We start from the raw sequence: 13,626 nt of genomic DNA on the forward strand, positions 1-13,626 counted from the left end.
AGACAAAGAAAAAATCTTGAAAGCAGCTAGGGAAAAGAAACAAGCAACATACAAGGGAACCCCAATAAGGATACCAGCAGATTTTTCAGCAGAAACTCTGCAGGCCAGAAGGAATTGGCATGATATACCTAACGTGATGAAAGGAAAAAACTTCCAGCCAAGATTACCCAGCAAGGCTCTCATTCAGATTTGAAGGAGAAATCAAAACCTTCTCAGATAAGCAAAAGCTGAGAGAATTCACCAACACTAAACCAGCCTTACAACAAATACTAAAGGAACTTCTCTAGGCAGAAAAGAAAAGACAGCAACAGGAAACAAAAATTCCACAAATGACAAGGCTCACCAGTAAAGGTATATATACAGTAAAGATATGAAATCATCCATGCACAATTATACCCCCAAAATCAGAAATCATGAGACGAAGTGGGTACAAATGCAGGACACTGGAGATGTACTTGCAATTAAGAGAACAACAACTTAAAACAATCTCATATACATATAGACTCATATCAAAACTTCAGAGTAACTGCAAACCAAAAATCTACAATTGATACACAAACAAGGAATCTCTGGAGAAGAAATATATCTCATAGTAAATAAGTGCATAATACACCATGAAGGGGGTCATTTGACATCAGTCTTGGAATGCTGAAGTCTTCTTAGATCTGATTCTGATTTCCTCTCCATCAAAGAATTTAAGATAATTATAATTAAATAATGCAACTCTACAATAATACAGTTCTACAATTGTATTATTAATAACCATTTCTCTCCATGGTACAATGTAAGGTCTATAATGTCTTGTTTATCACATCACCTAGAATGGTTTAACGCCTATATTGAAGAATCAATAAGATGTAATAAATTGTGAGGACATATTTATATAGTTACACTGTTTTCTAACCAATTTATGCATTTTATATTTTACTTATTTTCAGAGGGTGTATTATTTTTGTTATTCTTACCAGTTGTTATTCTTTTTATTATGCTATATAAAATATTTAATGGTATATAAGGCTTTCTTCTTTATAAATTTTAGTTGCATAATATAACAATTTTAATATAATGCTAATTGTTAAAGAAAAATTGAAATGTAGTAGATAATACTAAATAGTAAGGATGAAAGCCATACAAAATGGGGTAAAGTATAGAATAAATTTCCTTAAAAAAAAATTATCCTTTTTTTTTTTGTCTTTTTAGGGCCCCACCTGCAGCATATGGAAGTTCCCAGGCTAGGGATCAAATCGGAGCTATAGCTGCCAGCCTATACCACAGCCACAGCAATGCCAGATCCTTAACCCACTGAGCGAGGCCAGGGATCAAACCTGCATCCTCATTTTTGCTAGTCAGGTTCATTTCCACTGAGCCACAGTGGGAACTCCAAAAATTATCTTTTTATTTTAAAAAAAACTGTTTTAGAGCAGTTTTAGATTGATAGAAAAAAATGTAAAGGTAGTACAGGGTTCCTATATATTCCATACGCAGTTTCCCCATTATTAACATCTGACATTAGTACGGTACATTTGTTATGATTAATGAATCAATATTACATTAATGAATCAATCATACATTATTATTGACTGAAGCCCTTACTTTATTTGGATTCCCTTAGTTTTTACCTAATGTCCTCTTTCTGTTCCAGGATCTCATCTAAAACACCTCATTACATTTAAGTCATGTCTCCTTAGACTCCTCTAAGCTGTGATAGTTTCTCAGACTTCCTTTGGTTTTGATGACCTTGACGGTTTTGCAGAATCCTAGTCAGGTATTTTGCAGAATGAACCTCAGTTGAGATTTGTCTTATAATTAGACTGAGTTATATGTTCTTGGGGGGAAAATCCCAGAAGTAAAGTACCAGTTTCACCACATCATGTCAAGGGTACCTGCCATCAGCAAGGCTTGTCACTGTTTATGTTACTCTTGATCACCTGGCTCTGGGCAGTGTTGGTCAGATTTCTCCACCGTAAAATAACTGCTTATCCCTCTTTCCATACTGTGCTTCAGGGAATGTACAGCCCACACTCAAGTGTGGAGAGTTATGCTCCCCCTCCTTGAGGGCAGAATATCTACATAAATTATTTGGAATCCTGCTATATGGAAGATTTCAACTCTCATTTATTTTTTTAAAGGCTGCACCTGTGGCATATGGATGTTCCCAGGCAAGGGGTCGAACAGGAGCTGCAGCTGCCAACCTATACCACAGCCACAGCAGCACCAGATCCAAGCCATGTCTGCAACCTACACTGCAGCTCACAGCAATGCCAGATCCTTAACCCACTGAGTGAGGCCAGATCGTACCTGCATCCTCACAGATACTGGTCAGGTTCTTAACCTGCTGAGCCACAAAGGGAACACCTCTCACCCACTTATTTATTAATCAATTGTTTATATCAGTATGAACTCATGGGTATTTTTTTTAAATCTTGTGTTATGATCCAACATTATTTTATTTCTCTTATTTCTCAAATTGCTCCAGCTTTTGCCATCGGCTCCTATATCCTGTTCACATACTCCGATATTGGTGGGGGAGGGGAGAGGGATGGAGGTTTTGGGGTTTTTTTTCTATAATTTCCTTTCTTTTTGGCACTAGAAGATATTCCAGGATCATCTTGTAAACATCCCATCTCGGTGCTATAATCAACTATTCCTTTATTTCTTATACTGGGAAATGATGTTAGAACCAAGATCCAGATACTAGGTGTGTTGGTCGGTACAGGGCCAGGGGGAGGGGGGCAAGGATACGATTACTTCCAGCCCTTCTCAGTTGATAGGGCAAGGGAATACAAGTGTATCTACTAATCCATGAATGTAATCATATCTATAAATGAATATTACTACATGTAATCATCCATATTTGCATTAGGCTAAACATGAGTTCATACTGATATCTCTGACTCTCTTACTATGAGAATCATTCTAACCTCCTCTGCTTGCTTATCTGTAAACCCCACTCCAGCAGTAAGAAACCTGGCTCCTATCATGCACCATCCATTTACTTAATCATTTAATTTCAATATACATTACAGCAATATCAGAATTGTCAGTCCATGCTCCCGTGGGAAGCAACTTTATTAACTAGAGTACAATGGTTATGGACACTTTCCCTTGCCTTCAGTGGTCAGACTCTGCTCATTTCCAAAGTTACTTAGGTCAGCAATTTCTTCCTCCACGCCATTCAGTGAGGTTGTTTCATACATTTGTAATATAGCTAGATTGTTCTGTCACATTTGTCACATTCTCCATTCTATCTGAGATCCTCTGACTTCCTAAATCATTTTTTAATTTGAATACATTAAGCCTCATGCTTTGTACTCTAAAGCTCTATAGGTTTCTACAAGTGTATTTTGTCATGGACTCACCATTCTGGTATCCTGCAGAACAGTCTGATCAACCCCCAAAAATGCCCTAAGTTTCACTCCTAAATCTTCGCCCCTAAATCCCTGGCAATCATGGATCTTTTTGCCATCTTTTTAATTTCACCTTTTCCAGAATGTCAAATAACTGGGATCATACCGTATGCAGCCTTTTCAGATTGACTGACTTCATTTACCAATATACATTCAAGATACTGGAGTTCCCGTGGTGGCGCAGTGGTTAACGAATCCGACTAGGAACCATGAGGTTGCGGGTTCGGTCCCTGCCCTTGCTCAGTGGGTTAACGATCCGGCGTTGCCGTGAGCTGTGGTGTAGGTTGCAGACGCGGCTCGGATCCCGCGTTGCTGTGGCTCTGGCGTAGGCCTGGGGCTACAGCTCCGATTGGACCCCTAGCCTGGGAACCTCCATATGCCGCGGGAGTGGCCCAAGAAATAGCAAAAAGACAAAAAAATAAAATTAAATTAAATAAATAAATTAATTAATTTAAAAAAAAAAAAAAGATACATTATGGCTCAGGGATAATGAACCCAACTAGTATCCATGAGGATGTGGGTTCAACCCCTGGCCTCACTCAGTAGATTAAGGATCTGTCATTGCCATGAGCTGTGGTATAGGTCACAGACATGATCAGATCCAATGTTGCCATGGCTGTGGCATAGGCCAGCGGCTACAGCTCCAATTCAACCCCTAGCCTGGGAACTTCCATATGCCATGGGTGCATCCCTAAAAGAGACCCTCCCCCCCAAAAAAAGATTCATACATGTATTTTTATAACTCGATAGCTCATTTCTTTTTAATCACTGAATCATAGTCCACTGTAGGGATGTAACATAGTCTTCTCATCTGTTCACCTGTTGAAAGACATTTTGGTTATTTCCATTTTTGGTGCTTATGAATAAAACTGTGATAAACATTCATGTGCAGGTTTGTGTAACGCATAAGTTTTTAAATCAGTTGAGTAAATACCTACAAGCATGCTCATTATATCATATGACAAAACTACCATTAAATTTGCAAAAACCTGTTATTCTAGCTTCCAAAGTGGCTGAATAATTTTGCAGTGAATAAGAATTCCTATTGCTCTACATCCTTGTCAGCAACTGGTATTGCTAGTTTTTTGGATTTGGGCCATTCTAACAGGTGTGGAGTGATAGCTCACAATTGTTTTAATTTACAGTTTCCTAATAACAAATGATGTTCAGCATCTTTTCATTGGCTTATTTGACATCTGTACATCTTTTTAATGAAGTATCTCTTCAGATCTTTCTTCCATTTTTTAATTGGGTTGTTGTTAGAAAACTACTGTTGGGTTTTTGTATATTTTTTATACAAGTCCTATATAAGATGTGTGTTTTGTAACTATTTTCTTTCAGTCTATGGCTTGCTTTTTCATTCTTTTAATGGCATTTTTTCACAGAGCAGGATTATTGATTTTAATCAAGTTCTATTTATCATTTTTCATGGATTATGATTTTGGTGTTGTCTAAAAACTCTAACAAAACACAAGCCATCTAGATTTTCTCCAGTTTTCTTCTAGAAGTTTTATAGCTTTACACTTTACACTTAGGTCTATGACATATTTTGAGTTAATTTTGTGAATGGCATAAGATTTGTGTCTAGGTTCATGTTTTTGGATGTGGACATCCAACTGTTCCAACATCATTTCTTTAAAATATTATCCTTTTTCCATTAAATGGCCTTTGCTTCTTTGTTAAACATCAGTTGATTATATTTGTCTTGGTCTATTCCTGGGGTCTTCATGATCTGTGTCTATTCTTTAGTATTGTGCTATTTATTCCATACAATCTTTGGAAGCAGTTTGTCAATATTTAAAAAATAATTTGCTGGGATTTTGAATTTTTTTTTTTTTTTTTTTTTTTTTTTACTTTTTAGGGCTGCTCTTGTGGCATAAGGAAGTTACCAGGCTAAGAGCCGAATCAGGCCTGCAGATGCTGGCCTACACCACAGCCAGAACAACAGGGGATCCAAACGACATCTGCGACCTACACCACAGCTCATGACAACGCTGGATCCTAAACCCAATGAGTGAGGCCAGGGATTGAATCTGCATCTTCATGGAAACTAGCTAGGGTCATAACCTGCTGAGCCACAAAAAGAACTCAAAGATTTTTTTTAAAAACTATGGATCAACTTGGGAAAAACTCATGTCTTAACAATCTTCCAATCCATGAACACAGACTATCTCCAACAATATAGATTTTTTAATCAGTTTTATCATTTTCTGAATATAGCTCCTATACATATTTTGTTGGATTTAGATTTGGTATTTACTTTTATGCTACTGTAAATAGTAATTTTAATTTCTAATTCAAGTTATTCCTATGCATGTAGGAATGCAGGTAACTCAGAGTATTCCTAATTCTTCCTTCCCATCTCTTAAAGTGCTGTCATTCATTTCACTTATAATCACCCAATACATAGTTACTATTAATACTTTAAATAGATGAGTATTTTAGATGAATAAAGAAGAAATAAAAGATATTATCTTTACTCTTTTTCCAACACTTTTTCTCTTTATATAGATCTATGTTTCTGACCTATATCATTTTCCTTCTGCCTGAAGAACTTCTTTTAACATTTCCTGCAAAGAAGATTTAGTGCTCATAAATACCTTCACTCTTGATTATCAGAAAATGCCTTTATTTCTTCTTTACTTTAGAAGAATAGTTTCAGCATATATAAAATTCTAGGTTGGTGAGGTTTTTCCTTTAACACTCAATATATTTCATTCTACCTTCTTCTTGCTTACATGGTTACTGATGAGAAGTTCACTGTAATTCTTATCCTTGTTCCTCCACAAGTGAGGTGTCCTTTCTTTCAGCTTCTCTCAAAATTTTCTCTTTGTCTTTGGTGTTCTACAGTTTGAAAATGATTATGTTCCAGCAGGTATTCATTATGCTTAGTGTTTTCTGAGCTTCTTGGATCTATTCCTTGGCATCTTTCATTAACTTAGCAATTATTACTACAAATGTTTCTTTTGTTCTAACTTCTTCTGCATTCCAGTTATACATTCATCAAACTTTTGATATAGTACTTATGGTTCTTGGGTGATCAGTTCTGATCTTTGTGGGAGATTTTTCCCATTCTTTTTTCAATTTGAATTTCAGTTTGGGGAATTTCTACTGACCTATCTTCAAGCTCAATGATTCTTTGGTTGTGTCCAGTCTACTGATGAGCCCATTAAAAAACATTCTTAATCTCTGCTATAGTAATTTTTTATTTCTAGCATTTCCTTTGATTCTTTCCTAGAATTTCCATTTCTCTACTTACAATATCCACATGTTCTTGCATACTATCTATCTTTTCCATCAGAGCTCTTACCTTATAAATCATGGTTATTTTAAATTCTGTATCTGATAATTCCAAAATCTGTGCCACATCTAAGTCCGGTCCTGATGCTGGCTTTGTCTCTTCAGACTATTTTATCCTTGCCTTGGGAAGCTTTGTGGTCAGGTATGGGAAATAGGAAGTATTCTATAATTTTATGATTAAATCTCAGTCTTAGTGAACTTTTGTCTCTGGGCTTCTTCTAGCTTTCACCTGTCTTACATGAGAAAGGAAGACTAGAGGGTGCTGGAATTGGAGGAATGTTCTTACCCCACTGAGATAAGGTTCTGGCATTTTCCCTTTGGAGAGTAGGCCTTGGTTGGGAAACAGGCTCATGTCACATCACAAGGATTGCTTTCCCCTCCCCTGCCAAAGCCACAGAGTATATCTCCTGAATCTTCACCATGGGAACCTGGTAGGGTTCCTGAAGGTAAAACCCACAAAAGTATGAGAGCCTTCCTAAGATTGTAGTTCCTGAAATTCACTCTCAGACTAGCTCACACTCAGCCTCCAGCAATTCAACAAAATTACTACTTGATTTCCAAAATTACCAGCAGCTTCTACTCCAGATAAGAAGACTTAAGCTGTGGCCCTTTATATTCACCTATCTCTCCAGATTTTAGGGTAGTGATCTGCCACCCTGTGCAAATGCAACTTCATTTCTCTGCTAGGTCTCAGGAAAGTCATTAATATACAGTTTATTTCATTGTTTCTTATAAAAACAGAAGTTGTGACTTCAATCCAAATGGTTTTTAGAGCTGACACTGAAAGTCTAAAAATTTTCTTATTTTAATTAGAAAAATATTTTAAATAAGATTGGCAGGATGTGACCTGCTATACAGCACAGAAAACTTTACCTAATATTCTGTGATAATCTATGTGGGAAAAGAATCTGAAAGAGAATAGATGTGTGTATATGTATAACTGAATCACTTTGTTGTACAGCAGAAATTATCACAACCTTGTAAATTAACTATAGTTCAATAATACTTTTTAAAGAAGATGGGCAGGATATAGTCATTGTTAAAGCTGGATGATAGATTTATAGGGGTTCTTGATAAAATTCTCTACTTTTATGGAGTTCTCATCATGGCTCAGCCGAAACAAATCTAGCTAGTATCCATGAGGACGCAGGTTTGATCCCTGGCCTCGCTCAGTGGGTTAAGGATCTGGCATTGCCATGTGCTGTGGTGTACGCACACATGGCTTGGATCTGGGGTTGCTGTGGCTATGGCAGAGGCTGGCAGCTACAGCTTCGATTCAACCCCTAGCCTAGGAACTTCCTTTTAGGTAATGTACCTTTTAGGGTGGGTGCAGCCCTAAAAATACAAAAAACAAAAAACCTCTACTTTTAGATATACTCAAAGATTTCCATAACAAAAAAAATATTTTTAATAAAAATTATTGTTCAGTATCTGAAACAGGGTAGCTTTAATTAACAGGCACAAAGGAGAAAAAAACAGTCATAGTCAAAAGTATTTATTAAATATCTAATATGTTCCAAGGACTGTGCTAAGATAATTAGGATACAAGGAAGAAGACTTATTTCCTGTCCTCATGGAGCTGATTGCTTTTTGGGAATGGCTGGAATTAGTAACTATAAATTCGTTTTTTTGTTGACATACAGTTGATTTATATTGTTGTGTTAGTTTCCACTATATAGAAAAATGGTTCAGATATCCATACATATACATTCTTTTTATATTCTTTTCCATTATGGTTTATCACAGGATATTGACTCTATCTTCCTGTGCTATACAATAGGATTTTGTTGTTGATCCATTCTGTAAATAATTTGCACCTGCTAACCCCAAACTTCTAATCCATCCCTCTCCCATCCCTCTTCTCTCCTGGAAACCACAAGTCCATTCTCTGTGTCTGTAGTAATTATGAGTTAATTGTTATGCTAGGTTCCACAAAGCAGTTTTTTAATGGTGCTGTAGAAGCCAATAACAGAGAACAGAGAATCTAACCTGGTCTGGAAGGTAAGAGGAGGTCATCTCAAAGACCATCTGAAGAGATGTTGCAGGAGGAATTCCCATGCTGTGCATACCTTCTGGAGACCCAGCAGCCTGGATGGAAGATATAACCTGAAGTTGGTCAGACTGGACCCAAGAGCTGGCCTCCAAGGATTGAACATAATAACGATAATGTTAAAGGTAAAAAGAGTCAGAATATTTCAGAGGAAAACAACATTTCCCTAGGATGGAATCCCAGGTAACCTCCTGGAACTTCTGACTACCTGAATCTACATTGGATGACCAAGTGAGATTTTCACAACTCATTCTTACTTCCTGTATTAACTGTTTAATGAACCCTCCTTCCTTACCCATTCAAATTCTCTCTGCAGACCACTAAACTCTAGATTAACCTGTAGACTTTTTCCTGGAGTGATCCTACAGAGGAAAGATTGAGACTTCATGTTGGACAGAGATAAGGACATCAGAGCTAGGCAATGAGATAAGAAAAAAATTGAAGTTTTGGAGTTCTGCACTCATATATACCATACAAATGCAATTTACATGTTTCTTGTGTGTAACATTTTTCCCATCAAAAACAAAACTCATGCCACTTATCCGCTCTAATGTAGACTATTGCTAATTAAACAATTATGTCTATAGTAACATCTATCAATTTATTATATAGCTAATGGTATATATATAATATATATATAATTTATGGTATTAATTATTAAAATATAGATTGATATCAACATTTAGAGCACCATCTAAACTTCCCAAATTATTATTATCAATTTATGATTTTTCAAATAACAGCAATTAATTATCATTACTATGGTTAAATGATAATGATTTGCAACATAGTATCATATGTTTGTTCTAAATAATTAGAGAAGTGCTAATCTACTATGGTGAAGATAATAACACTAATAATGGAAGAGTAATGATTGCTAATCACTTCGTACTATTGGTATTAAAATGTCCAAATTATCAAAAATCAGGTGAAATGAAACCTAGTGAAGGCATATGGTAAAATAAGTAATTCATATTCAGCAACTGTTTCAAATCAGGATTCTAAGCCAGTGGTTTGCTACATTGGCTGCCCATTAGGAAAGAATGGGCACCTTTTTAAAAAAAATGATGACCAGGCCTCACCCCAGCCCTCCTCCTACCCACCCTCAACCCAGAGATACTCTGATTTAATCAGACCAGGTGCAGCCAAATTTTTTTTCCAAGTTCCCCAAGGACTCTAACATGCCAGAGTTGAGAACCACAGCTCTAGATGTTTGATTTTTATGCCTGAGAATAAAGATATATTTCCTCCTAGGGGCAAAATGGAATTCAGAAACCCACTTGCCCAGCCTCTGTCAATCAATGTTGTGTATAGAAGAGGAATGAGTTGTTAGTTTTAGTTGTCAGGGAATTTTCTTCATGGAAAAGAAATACATTAAAATACCAAATTACAGTATTTACATATTTCATGTTTTTTTCCAACTACGTTCCCATAGCAACTAAATCCATTTGCTCCCTACTTTCTTCTGAGTTATTTTCCACTGAGAGCCATGCTTTATTAGTGAGACAAACAGTTTGCCCTCTGAAATGACTGTTGTGCTGTTTACTATTTCTTTGCCAAGGAACTCAACTCTAGTTGGCATCTTCCACCCACCTATGCTACCCGAATTTGATAAAGTCAGCTGCACTGGCCTGGGCAGAGGTCGTGTCCCTGAGCACTTTCCTCAACCTGGAGCAGTCACTGGGTTTTTTCCAGCGGGTGAGTCAAAAAAAGTCAAGTGGGGAGGGAAGCTTCCCTTGGGGAACCTGGGACTCAGAAAGGACGCAAGGAAGAAGACCCATCCATTCCCAAACAGTGACCAATTCACCTAAATTAGCAGTGGGCAGAAGGTAACCCAGCTCCCTGGGAGCTCAGTAGGCTTGGTCAGGCAGGGTCACTGGTACACAGGCATCACGGCTTTGGAGATGGACACCCACTAGCAAGCAGAGAGAAAGTGAGTCCTCCTCCAGCCATGAAAAGATCACTGAATCCACAGAGAGAAGGCCCCAAAGAGGTGCCCAACACTGTGATTTCTTTGTGATGTCACCCAGACGACTTGGCAGACTGCAGGGCCTGTTTGTTTGTTTGAAACTATGACATTTCACTTGCCAATGGGCTTTCACTTTGCAAGGGCACAAGGATGCCAAAAAAGACTGCAGGAGGGAGGCACCAGGCCCAGTACTTCAGCGCAGCTCTCCTCGCTGACACTAACGCCTGAGGCCAGAATGGACCTGGGCGGCCAGCTGCAGGGGAGAGATGAGGGGCAGGAGAAATGGGGCAATGCCCTGAGATCACTTCTCATTTGCTGACTCAGAAGCTTCTCTCTGTGCAGCAGCACTAATGGAGAGGACTTGTTTCCTCCTCCCTCCCAGGCTCCAAATAAAAGCCAGAGTTGTGGTGTAACTGCCCCCCAGTGGCAGGGTGGGGGGTGGGGAGGGGTAGTTTTCTGGTAAGCCACACAGTTTCAGGCAGCAGCAACAGAAATCACCCTCAGCCAGAGGTTCCTCCCACTGGCAGGATCCAGGGGCCACTTATGTATGGCCGTGGGTTACAGTGCTTACTGCCAGGTTCCAGGGGTCCCAGGATGGTCCTTCAGGACTCTTTTCATCAACATCATTTATTCAAGAACAGCCCACTGTGTCAGTGAGGGTCCCAGCAAGAAACAGATGGCACTCCCAAGTTAGTTAATTTGGGAGAGTTTATTTAAGGGACTATTTACAAAGATTTGGACTGGGATACCCATAACATAACACGAGGTGGTGGGTTACCTCAGAGCTAGTAAGATCAGGGCACTGCCACCAAGTGTGGCCCAAACAGCAGAATCCAGAGTCAAAGCCACGTGGAACTGACAGACAGCGGAGGCTTTCAGTGGAGGAAGGCTACCAGAATGACACTAGCACCCAGGGGGAGAGCCAAGGGAATGCATAGGCTTATTCTCCTCTCTCCCTTCCACCTGGCTCCAGATCTTCACTGCCAAACCTAACCGGAAGTTGGTAGCAAGGCAGCTCTTTGATCCAGTCCACACAGATCATCCTCCTGAGGAACAAAACAAGGTGAAGTTGGGGAAAGGGTCCAGGAGGGCAGATAAAGACATCAAGCACCCTCTCCAATGCCCTGGAGCTGCCATGGTGCCCAGTTACAGAGCTAGATTGGTTCCACCATTGCTAGAGCCTCTCAGATCCCCAGCATATCCCAAAACAGTGTCCAGGGGGTGGAAAAGAAACACTGAGAGTTTGCAATATGTTCAACCACGAAGAAGGCAGGCGGATGCCTGATTTACACAAGGACATAGAGGTGATACTGAGAACACAGACTCAGCACCCTAGCTATTCAGGGGTACACCCCAGACGAGTCACACTTCTGCTCTGTTCACGTTTCATGCTTTTCCTGCCCAAGAGGAAATCACGAAGACCCTGACATGCCCACTTCACATGGAACACTTGCCTGGTTACTTATTTAGAAAGAGAAATGTAAAGAGAAGCCCTGTTATTCTGAAGTTTGGTGTCATTTGCAGCATTAAATATAGACAGGCTTTTAGAGTCTGACAAGATGATACCTGATTATTGAAACTCCAGTGCCTAAGGAAAATCTGCAGGATTAGCAGTGCACATTCTGGAGGAGATGTTTGAAATTAAATGTACAGAGGATATGGAAGTAGCAAAAAGTGCTCTTCTGCTATCTTTGAGTGGAGGGAAGGGGAGCAATAATGGTAATAGCATCCATCCTACCTGATTCCTGAGATCTGCCCAACATTGTCTTTTGGCTTCTGCTTAAATTATAAGAAACCTAGAGACTAAATGCTATGCATGGCTCAAAAAAAGATGGTTTGACCAAATGTTAATGGTGATGGTGGGAAACAGCACAGCTTTTTTTTTAATTCAAGGTCATGTGAAATATTGATGGTGCATTCTCTACTAGAATTTATTCATAAAAATTCAAAATGTCCTGGATTTCAAAACCAAACCAAAAATTTACCAATCTGGTCAGAAGCAAACATGGGATGGAAATCAGATTCTAATTAATTTGGACTCTCCATGCTTTGCACTATGTTTATTCAGTATATTCAATTTTTCCTAACAATTTGCCAATCAGGCACCCCATGCACTGCTCCCTGGCCTAAGTGTCATTCTTCTTGGTAGTCCACAGCTGTGGTGACCATATTTTCCCAAATAAATATTAAAATTTACCACCTTGACACATGCTAACCTGAAAAACATACGGTCACCATGGCTATGATACACACAGAGGCACACTACGAGTAACAACATCCACAATAATGGCAAAAATAGCCTCTCAAAAGCCTCTCTTTAACCCATGAACCTGTTCTCCAAGAAACTTGATTCCTGTGATTAGCGTGGTTCAGCGTAAGTTCAGACAAATGGAGGCATTTGTCACTTCCCATGCACTTTCATCCCTTTGCCTCCTCAAATCCAACAACCACCCCTCTCCTGCCCCAAAACAACAGAGCACATGCACTGAACACAAATCAATTCCCTCCACTCTGCTCTCAAGCCATGGAATTTCTTTCTGCCGAGGTCTTTCTATACAAGCAACAGAGTTATTTTCAGGGTGGTAAACCTCTGTGCCCAGACAGCTGAGATCACGACTGTTCAGACAGGCCCCTTGGTCTTCCGTCTTTACTCTCTTTTCCACTATGACTGATGTTCACGTCTCCATAGCTATGATCTCCTTCCAAGAGTCAGATTAGAAACAGGAGGCACTTGGAGAACTACATGTCCTGTGTGGCTGCAGAATAGGTTCTGGGGAGGACAAAGAAGAGTGGACCCGATGGAGAGGGGGAAACTGATCATCCTCCACTCACTGGGGTGGGAGTTGGATACAAGCCCAAGGAGTTTTGCCATTTTTTCCATAGGTAATGGGGAGCTGTCA

The 13,626-nt window shown here is 39.2% G+C and overlaps 1 long non-coding RNA gene across 2 annotated transcripts in view; it reads right to left on the reverse strand.

Moving 5' to 3' along the window:
* Positions 1-13,626, reverse strand: part of LOC102159645 (uncharacterized) — a 594,616-nt gene that overhangs the window by 388,695 nt on the left and 192,295 nt on the right. The window contains exon 3 of one of the 2 annotated variants that reach the window (XR_014831495.1): positions 8,697-8,795. The exons of the other annotated variant lie outside the window; for it this stretch is intronic. This is a non-coding gene — a long non-coding RNA (uncharacterized LOC102159645). The remainder of the gene's footprint in view (positions 1-8,696; positions 8,796-13,626) is intronic. 2 annotated transcript variants of the gene reach the window in all.

This window comes from Sus scrofa, chromosome 16, assembly GCF_054392235.1.
Source record: "Sus scrofa isolate SSC_HxYL_T2T_F1_AM1 chromosome 16, Sscrofa_HxYL_maternal_Yorkshire_Landrace_v2.0, whole genome shotgun sequence".
In the NCBI taxonomy this organism is placed as follows: Eukaryota; Metazoa; Chordata; class Mammalia; order Artiodactyla; family Suidae; genus Sus; species Sus scrofa.